The 10,047-nt window shown below is 36.8% G+C and overlaps 1 pseudogene; it reads right to left on the bottom strand.

The window, feature by feature from the left end:
* Window positions 1-7,273: 7,273 nt before the first annotated feature.
* Window positions 7,274-7,390, bottom strand: LOC145264086 (5S ribosomal RNA; annotated as a pseudogene).
* Between the last annotated feature and the right edge of the window lie 2,657 nt (window positions 7,391-10,047).

Raw genomic sequence — 10,047 nt, forward strand, 5'->3', positions numbered from 1 at the left:
AGTATTTATATAAACGATTAGCTGTTCAGTCAGGCTTTGCTCGGGTCATATGTACTGTTTATAACTGTATGTACATATGTATACATTAAAAAGTGTGCATATATACTGTAATGCCTTTCTATATAATAGACTTCCTTAACTACAATAGAGAAAAGTTGGTAGAGACAGAAGAGGTCAGATTTTCTAAAAATTTGATCCCAGTTTTGACCCCTTAACATTTATAAGTTGGTAGAGACAGAAGAGGTCAGATTTTTTAAAATTTGATCCCAGTTTTGACCCTTTAACATTTATAAGTTGGTAGAGACAGAAGAGGTCAGATTTTTTAAAATTTGATCCCAGTTTTGACCCCTTAACATTTATAAGTTGGTAGAGACAGAAGAGGTCAGATTTTTTAAAATTTGATCCCAGTTTTGACCCCTTAACATTTATTGTTTTGGGCTCGAATCGAATTAAAACGTTTGAGCCATGTCAAAGTAACGTACATCCTAAATTTAAAGTTTTTAGACAGGAAATTAGCGAAGAAATTTCGCAGGGCCTGCAAAGGTCAACTCTTTCAACGTTGACCTCTTAGCAGCGCAAATTTCGCCCAAAAACTGATTAGAAAACTTCCTCCATGTCTGACTACTCTTTACGTAAAATTTCAAATTTTTAGACACAAAATTGGCTTAATAGTTTTCTAGACACCGCAAAGGTCAAATGATTTAACTTTGACCCCTTGGCAGCCAAGTTTTCGGCCAAAACCCGATTTATAAGCTTACCCTATGTCTGAATACATTTTATATAACATTTCAAATTTTTAGACACAAAATTGGCTTAATAGTTTTCTAGACACCGCAAAGGTCAAATGATTTAACTTTGACCCCTTGGCAGCCAAGTTTTCGGCCAAAACCCGATTTATAAGCTTACCCTATGTCTGAATACATTTTATATAACATTTCAAATTTTTAGACACAAAATTGGCTTAATAGTTTTCTAGACACCGCAAAGGTCAAATGATTTAACTTTGACCCCTTGGCAGCCAAGTTTTCGGCCAAAACCCGATTTATAAGCTTACCCTATGTCTGAATACATTTTATATAACATTTCAAATTTTTAGACACAAAATTGGCTTAATAGTTTTATAGACACCGCAAAGGTCAAATGATTTAACTTTGACCCCTTGGCAGTCAAGTTTTCGGCCAAAACCCGATTTATAAGCTTACCCTATGTCTGAATACATTTTATATAACATTTCAAATTTTTAGACACAAAATTGGCTTAATAGTTTTCTAGACACCGCAAAGGTCAAATGATTTAACTTTGACCCCTTGGCAGTCAAGTTTTCGGCCAACACCCGATTTATAAGCTTACCCTATGTCTGAATACATTTTATATAACATTTCAAATTTTTAGACACAAAATTGGCTTAATAGTTTTCTAGACACCGCAAAGGTCAAATGATTTAACTTTGACCCCTTGGCAGCCAAGTTTTCGGCCAAAACCCGATTTATAAGCTTACCCTATGTCTGAATACATTTTATATAACATTTCAAATTTTTAGACACAAAATTGGCTTAATAGTTTTCTAGACACCGCAAAGGTCAAATGATTTAACTTTGACCCCTTGGCAGCCAAGTTTTCGGCCAAAACCCGATTTATAAGCTTACCCTATGTCTGAATACATTTTATATAACATTTCAAATTTTTAGACACAAAATTGGCTTAATAGTTTTCTAGACACCGCAAAGGTCAAATGATTTAACTTTGACCCCTTGGCAGCCAAGTTTTCGGCCAAAACCCGATTTATAAGCTTACCCTATGTCTGAATACATTTTATATAACATTTCAAATTTTTAGACACAAAATTGGCTTAATAGTTTTCTAGACACCGCAAAGGTCAAATGATTTAACTTTGACCCCTTGGCAGCCAAGTTTTCGGCCAAAACCCGATTTATAAGCTTACCCTATGTCTGAAACCATTTTATATAACATTTCAAATTTTTAGACACAAAATTGGCTTAATAGTTTTCTAGACACCGCAAAGGTCAAATGATTTAACTTTGACCCCTTGGCAGTCAAGTTTTCGGCCAAAATCCGATTTATAAGCTTACCCTATGTCTGAATACATTTTATATAACATTTCAAATTTTTAGACACAAAATTGGCTTAATAGTTTTCTAGACACCGCAAAGGTCAAATGATTTAACTTTGACCCCTTGGCAGTCAAGTTTTCGGCCAAAATCCGATTTATAAGCTTACCCTATGTCTGAATACATTTTATATAACATTTCAAATTTTTAGACACAAAATTGGCTTAATAGTTTTCTAGACACCGCAAAGGTCAAATGATTTAACTTTGACCCCTTGGCAGCCAAGTTTTCGGCCAAAACCTGATTTATAAGCTTACCCTATGTCTGAATACATTTTATATAACATTTCAAATTTTTAGACACAAAATTGGCTTAATAGTTTTCTAGACACCGCAAAGGTCAAATGATTTAACTTTGACCCCTTGGCAGCCAAGTTTTCGGCCAAAACCCGATTTATAAGCTTACCCTATGTCTTAATACATTTTATATAACATTTCAAATTTTTAGACACAAAATTGGCTTAATAGTTTTCTAGACACCGCAAAGGTCAAATGATTTAACTTTGACCCCTTGGCAGCCAAGTTTTCGGCCAAAACCTGATTTATAAGCTTACCCTATGTCTGAATACATTTTATATAACATTTCAAATTTTTAGACCCATAATTGGCTTAATAGTTTTCTAGACACCGCAAAGGTCAAATGATTTAACTTTGACCCCTTGGCAGTCAAGTTTTCGGCCAAAACCCGATTTATAAGCTTACCCTATGTCTGAAACCATTTTATATAACATTTCAAATTTTTAGACACAAAATTGGCTTAATAGTTTTCTAGACACCGTAAAGGTCAAATGATTTAACTTTGACCCCTTGGCAGTCAAGTTTTCGGCCAAAACCCGATTTATAAGCTTACCCTATGTCTGAATACATTTTATATAACATTTCAAATTTTTAGACACAAAATTGGCTTAATAGTTTTCTAGACACCGCAAAGGTCAAATGATTTAACTTTGACCCCTTGGCAGTCAAGTTTTCGGCCAAAATCCGATTTATAAGCTTACCCTATGTCTGAATACATTTTATATAACATTTCAAATTTTTAGACACAAAATTGGCTTAATAGTTTTCTAGACACCGCAAAGGTCAAATGATTTAACTTTGACCCCTTGGCAGTCAAGTTTTCGGCCAAAATCCGATTTATAAGCTTACCCTATGTCTGAATACATTTTATATAACATTTCAAATTTTTAGACACAAAATTGGCTTAATAGTTTTCTAGACACCGCAAAGGTCAAATGATTTAACTTTGACCCCTTGGCAGTCAAGTTTTCGGCCAAAATCCGATTTATAAGCTTACCCTATGTCTGAATACATTTTATATAACATTTCAAATTTTTAGACACAAAATTGGCTTAATAGTTTTCTAGACACCGCAAAGGTCAAATGATTTAACTTTGACCCCTTGGCAGCCAAGTTTTCGGCCAAAACCTGATTTATAAGCTTACCCTATGTCTGAATACATTTTATATAACATTTCAAATTTTTAGACACAAAATTGGCTTAATAGTTTTCTAGACACCGCAAAGGTCAAATGATTTAACTTTGACCCCTTGGCAGCCAAGTTTTCGGCCAAAACCCGATTTATAAGCTTACCCTATGTCTTAATACATTTTATATAACATTTCAAATTTTTAGACACAAAATTGGCTTAATAGTTTTCTAGACACCGCAAAGGTCAAATGATTTAACTTTGACCCCTTGGCAGCCAAGTTTTCGGCCAAAACCTGATTTATAAGCTTACCCTATGTCTGAATACATTTTATATAACATTTCAAATTTTTAGACCCATAATTGGCTTAATAGTTTTCTAGACACCGCAAAGGTCAAATGATTTAACTTTGACCCCTTGGCAGTCAAGTTTTCGGCCAAAACCCGATTTATAAGCTTACCCTATGTCTGAATACATTTTATATAACATTTCAAATTTTTAGACACAAAATTGGCTTAATAGTTTTCTAGACACCGCAAAGGTCAAATGATTAAACTTTGACCCCTTGGCAGTCAAGTTTTCGGCCAAAACCTGATTTATAAGCTTACCCTATGTCTGAATACATTTTATATAACATTTCAAATTTTTAGACGAAAACTTGGCTTAGTAATTTTGTAGAAACCGCAGAGGTCAATTTTGTTAAAATGTGACCCCAATTATGCCCTCTTAGCATTAATTGTTTTTGGCTCAACTTAAATTATAAAGTTATATCCATGTCCAAGTTACCTATATCTAAATTTTCAAGTGTTTAGACCCGAAATTGGCTGAGAAGTTTCGTAGAGTTTTCAAAGGTTAAATCGTTGGACTTAGACCCCTTAACTTCAAAATTTCTGACCGAAACGCGATTAACAGGAATTTCCCAAATATCAATACCCCGTCCGTCAAATTTCGAGTCTGTAGACCGAAAATCGACAGAGTTATTTGATAGGGAAGTGTACACACACACACACACACACACACACACACACACAGACACACACACACAGACACACACACACACACACCACGCACCGACATTTTCACATTTATAGATATAATAGCATTTCAGCCCAGCGTTGCCCGGGTGTTTGGAGGTGTACGTTGAGCAGAAAAAAAAATGGTCAATATTTTTAACTTTCACCCCTATTATGACTCTTAACCTTTATTGTTTTGTGGCTCAAACTAAGTTATTAAGTTAGATCCTTGTCCAAGGAGCCTATATCTAAAATTATAAGTGTTTGGACCAAAAAAATGGCGGAGGAGTTTGGTAGAGTTCTCAAAGGTCGAATCATTGTACTTTGACCCGTTAACTGCCAAATTTCTGGCCAAAAACGGATTACAAAGATTTTCCTTAATCGCAGTACACTGTATATCAAATTGCGAGTCTGTAAACTGAAAATTGGCAGAGTTATTGGGTAGGGAAATGTACACAGACGCACACACATACACGCTCACTTTTATATATAGATATATTGAGTAAGACTAACAACATTTTGTTATCTCGTTTTGGAGAAGCACGATAGTTTAACACGCTTCTTGGTCTGACCGTACATCTGATATGAAAAAGAGCACATTCATCAAATCTGTTGGCAACGTTGTCGGAAAAATGCTAGGATCATTCTACATCGCCAGTAGATATCTCTCTACCAATACCATCCTCACCCTGTATACGAACCAAGTGCGTTTAAAGATGGAGTACCCTTGCCACATCTGGGCATGAGCTGCCCGGAGCACTCTATCCTTCCTTGACAGAAATCAAAACTGGACCCGAAACGTGGTAAGTGATGCCCTTTTCTCCTCCCTGCAATCTCTTTCCAACGTTGCTGACCTGTCTCTGTGATGTCTTTATTTTCATGGCAAGGACTCGTCTGAGCTCTAATCTATGGTTTCTCCTTTCCAAAATTTGGGGACCATAGATTGGAGCTCAGCTGAGCACTTGCCATGAAAATAACGTTAAAGTCGAGACAGACTCGCAACGTCTATTCTATAAGAAATATGTTGCAGGGAATGGAAAAACGCATACCCCACTAAGCTACAAAGTCTATTTAGAACACTCTCTAGGCAGAATAAGGTTTTTCTAGCAGATTCCTTAGATTTTTCGGACTGTTATTGTCATCTCGAGTTTCATTTTAACAGCGTTTTTATCTAGCTTACTTTCGACTTTCTTCAGGTGTATCTTGTTGACCCCAGGGATGTTCCTTCCGTATTACAGTACTCAGAAACATCAATAGTGAAAGTAATATTCTCCTGAAGGTTGAAAGTTCAATTCTTAGTGTGGGTGACTGAAAAAATGAAATTGCGAATTACTAAGGAATTTTTACAAGTTATGGCTGAAGAAACGAGAGCATTCTACTCCCCTGATGTAAATAAAATTTTCCGTTCAAAATTCTATTTAAATTCCCCGAATTCGATAATTTACCAAAATTTCCATTACTAACGATTACTGCGATATTATCCCATTTACTATTGTACACTTATAACGCTTATCCTCGAGTGACCTCCGGGCCTTGATAAATGGTAACCATCATGTAATAAAAACATTCCCGATTTCGACACGATATATCTACCTAAACGTTGTGAAAATGACACTCAAGATGAGAACAGTAGTGTGTTCCTACATATCAAGTCCCGAAACAACTCGACGATAAGGGTTAATGATTAGGCTGATAGTCTAGTTCTCGTTAATAATTTAAATTAGGTAGAATTTACTTTTTTATGGGGACGGCTCAACAAGAACTTGTTTTGAATTGGAGACTACTATGTAGTATTCAATCGGGAAGCAGGCTAGCGGAACAGTGTTCCGCAAGCAGGCAGTTCAGGAAAAGAAGCTTTCGTCATGGTATCTGCGTTTAGATTAAGGCAAAGATAGAGAGCTAGGGAAATCGTATATAATGGTTGTAGCCAGTCGAGTGTTTTTTTGAAAGTTTGATAAGGAGGGGCTGTAAATTGGAGTTCAGTCGAGCACTTGTCATAAAGATAATGATGGAGCAGAGATAGTCTCATTTTTGGAAAGAAGTTGCAGGAAAGAGCAAAATGCATCTTCTGGGTTTTAACGCTGGTTTTGAATTCTATAAATACTTGATCGGGCAACAGGCACTTCATTTTATTCAAGAGAATCCAAATATAACGTATGAAACGGCTAATATTTAAAATATCCTTAATTCTCCTGACGTTCGTTTGCCACTAACTCATGCCGTTTTGAGATTTACACGTAGATTTTCTTCGTCAAATAATCTCTTGTTACGTACGAAAGCAGATAGCACCTGTGCATTTACGTTATCACATCGCCTAGGGATAGAAATTACATTATATAGAAGTCATTATTTTTATGTCGCATCTGCACGTAGATTTTCGTTCGAACTGCATTAACCTTTCCTAAAGTATTAACATATTTAGGATTGTTTGAACGTTTTTTTTTTAATATGTCACACAATTTTGCGTTCCTATGCAGCAATCATTTTCTACAACATTCGAAAACTTTCTGTAATATCAAAATAACTAGTATCTTCCTTCAGTCTTGACAGACTATGGATACCCACTGTAAAGGTGCCTGTGCGTTAAATTTGCGTGGCAAGAGTTTCGCAATCTACAACCACGCCTCTCCTGAATAAACATTGTTGCATACCAGTGGCAAGTTGAGGTACAGGATGACTGGAAACAATGCCGAGATAAGCGGAGAGCACATACAGCGCCTAGAATTCCCAAATGGTCACCCATCTGGTATTAGCCAGGCTCAACGTTGCTTAACTTCGGTGATCCAACGAGAACCGGTGAATCAACGTGATTATGCCGTATAAAATAACTTGACAATCCTATAAAAGTTATATAAAATAACTAGACAGTCTTATAAAAGTTATAGCCGTTCACATAATAGAGTGTTTCATGCCAAACTAGCGATTAAGCATACTGAAACATGTGCATATATTGCATTAAACACTAATCCCCTATTAATCTGCATGGATTCTGTATTGTGTATCGTACAGTGTCGTTATTTGTTAACGAACCCAACACGTTGTAGACTCTGTCACAAGAAATTAGAAAAGGGGAAAAATACCCCCCTCAAAAAAAACTCGACACAATTTCTTTTATAACGCTTCCAAACCGTGTTACTGATATACCGGTAATTTCCGAAAATATATATATCGAGTTACCACTAAACCGGTATATTTCCGACCACGTGTTTTTTTGTGTTGTCAAAGAGAAAACATAGCTAGTCAATCGCGGTATCTCATCTGACCACATCCGTGCTGGGTGCATGGAGAAACACCTGAGATACAACAGACAGGACCCTGGAGTATTTTACAAAAACAACCCCCAAAAGTAGATGAAGACAAGGTTCTGGATCGCCCACTACAGAAAATACTTGTGCACCAAGGAGGGCTCCACCTGTTGGGCGGAGTAGCACACAAAGGCTGAATACTGGTGGTAGATAAAAGGCAAAAAATTACTAACGCGTTTACATTTTTTTTCAGAATTTTGCCAAAGGAGGCCAGGCACAGGGGGGAATTAGGTCCAGTAGCTCAGGTCTGGTAGGGTTAACAGAAGCCTCTATATCTGGAATGTCCAATGATATATGTTATCTAAATATTAAAGCAATTCTATTTCTACTTCTCTAGCCGTGTGTGACTTTTGCTTTGGCGTTACCCACGTGTCTAAAACACATACCTTAAGAACACCGGTCACGTCTAGAACACACTCTTTTCTTGTCACGTCTCGAATACCTTTTCTCCGAACACCTTTTCTCCGAATACCTTTTCTCCGGCCTTTCGTCTCTGCTGAGACGTCACTTAGCACAACACGCTTGATCATTTGGATATCTTACCTGAGCAAAGTCTATATTATAATTCATCCAGAAAGGTCCATTACTGTCTTTCATAGTTGTTGTCGTCTCAGCACGACCAACTAATCCTCTGGCAGACTTTTCGGTAGGATTGAATCGCTGTCTTCAGAAAATGCTCACCTGGAGCTGCAGAGATTCAAAGTCTTAATATAAAGATGCAGTAGTTACTGAAAATACAATTGAAGATTCAGTATTCCTATCCCGTCGCAGTTACCTAACGAAAACCAGAGGAATAGTTGGTCGAAACGTCGTTAAAATTATACAAAAGACGAGTAAATAAATCAATAAAATGTACAAATTACTCTTCTAAAAAAATTCTAATACTTAAATAATATATATACCATTCGGAACGGACCCGACAATGGAAGATCAGATGACGACAAAACTTCGATTTATAAGACTAAACAATCTGTTGCGTAGTGGATAGAGACGGATCTTTATAGTTCCATTTGAGCATTGTTTGAAGATAGGGGTTTCAACCCTACGCAAAAGCCGGCCAGAGTATTAGTTAGCCAAAACATGATAAAATAACAGCAACTATGGAAGGCAGTAATTACTGAAGATACAGTTGAATCTTCAGCATTCCTATTCCGTTGCGGTTCACACTCTGACGAAGGTCAGAGGAATATTTGGCCGAAACGTCGTGAAAAACAAAAACTGTAAAAGATAAGGATAACCGTGTTACATGAAAGGGCTGTCCTCATTTCTCATGTACGTAAGAAGACATACTAGATAAGTGAAAATGATATTAGGATAAGGTAAGAATCGAACCCTGTTGGCAAGCGTTAACGATAATGGAAAAATGGAACGTTAGAAAAATCAGTCCATTGTTAATTCTATTAGAAATAGTTAAATATTGTTTATGTTGGAAAAATAGTAATTGTCTGTATTTTATGAGATTGTCGGACTGACTTCCTCATCTTGTCCTAGTGACATATGGCCGAGTGGTCGTAGACATTGTATCAAAGTTTACAGTTACCCAAAGGTGCTGAGTTCAATCCTGAACGAAGGCCGTGAAAAGTAACATTCAAAACAGAGAATCAGTAACTATGTCCCAGAGCCTAGCTGAAGTCCGAACACGGTATCCCCGTAATAATAATAAAGGGTTGGGTTCGAGACTCCTAACAAACGGTTCCCCAGTTCGATACAAAACACCTGATGAAGGCCGGAGGGCAAAACGGCCGAAACGTTGTGACTATAACAACCAAGATGAGGAAGTCAGTTCGACAATCTCAATAAATCGGAAAACTAGTCGAGTGCCCATTCTTTTAATAATGCCAGTTAAATGAATGCACAATTCGAGTTAAAATGTACTGTTTAAAAATGGGTTAGCATTCGAATTGAGGATTCTTTGTTTGCCAAATGTGTGTTGGACGGACATGTGTAGAAAACGTGATATATTCACGTTGGTAAACACACCTCTGGCGTCATAAACATGGAAGATTTCTTAATATGGGAATCTGAAGGTTCGAAGTATGTTGATGAGGGATGACCAGATAATCAGAGCAGATCACACACGGTGATAGAATAAGCTGGAGAGTTGGAGTCTCTTAGAGGTGAATCCATGTAGTCGAAAAGACTGGAATTTCTGACATCACCGATCGGTCGATTTAA

Source organism: Euprymna scolopes, chromosome 39 (genome assembly GCF_053919585.1).
Source record: "Euprymna scolopes isolate OS-2025 chromosome 39, ASM5391958v1, whole genome shotgun sequence".
Classification (NCBI taxonomy): Eukaryota; Metazoa; Mollusca; class Cephalopoda; order Sepiida; family Sepiolidae; genus Euprymna; species Euprymna scolopes.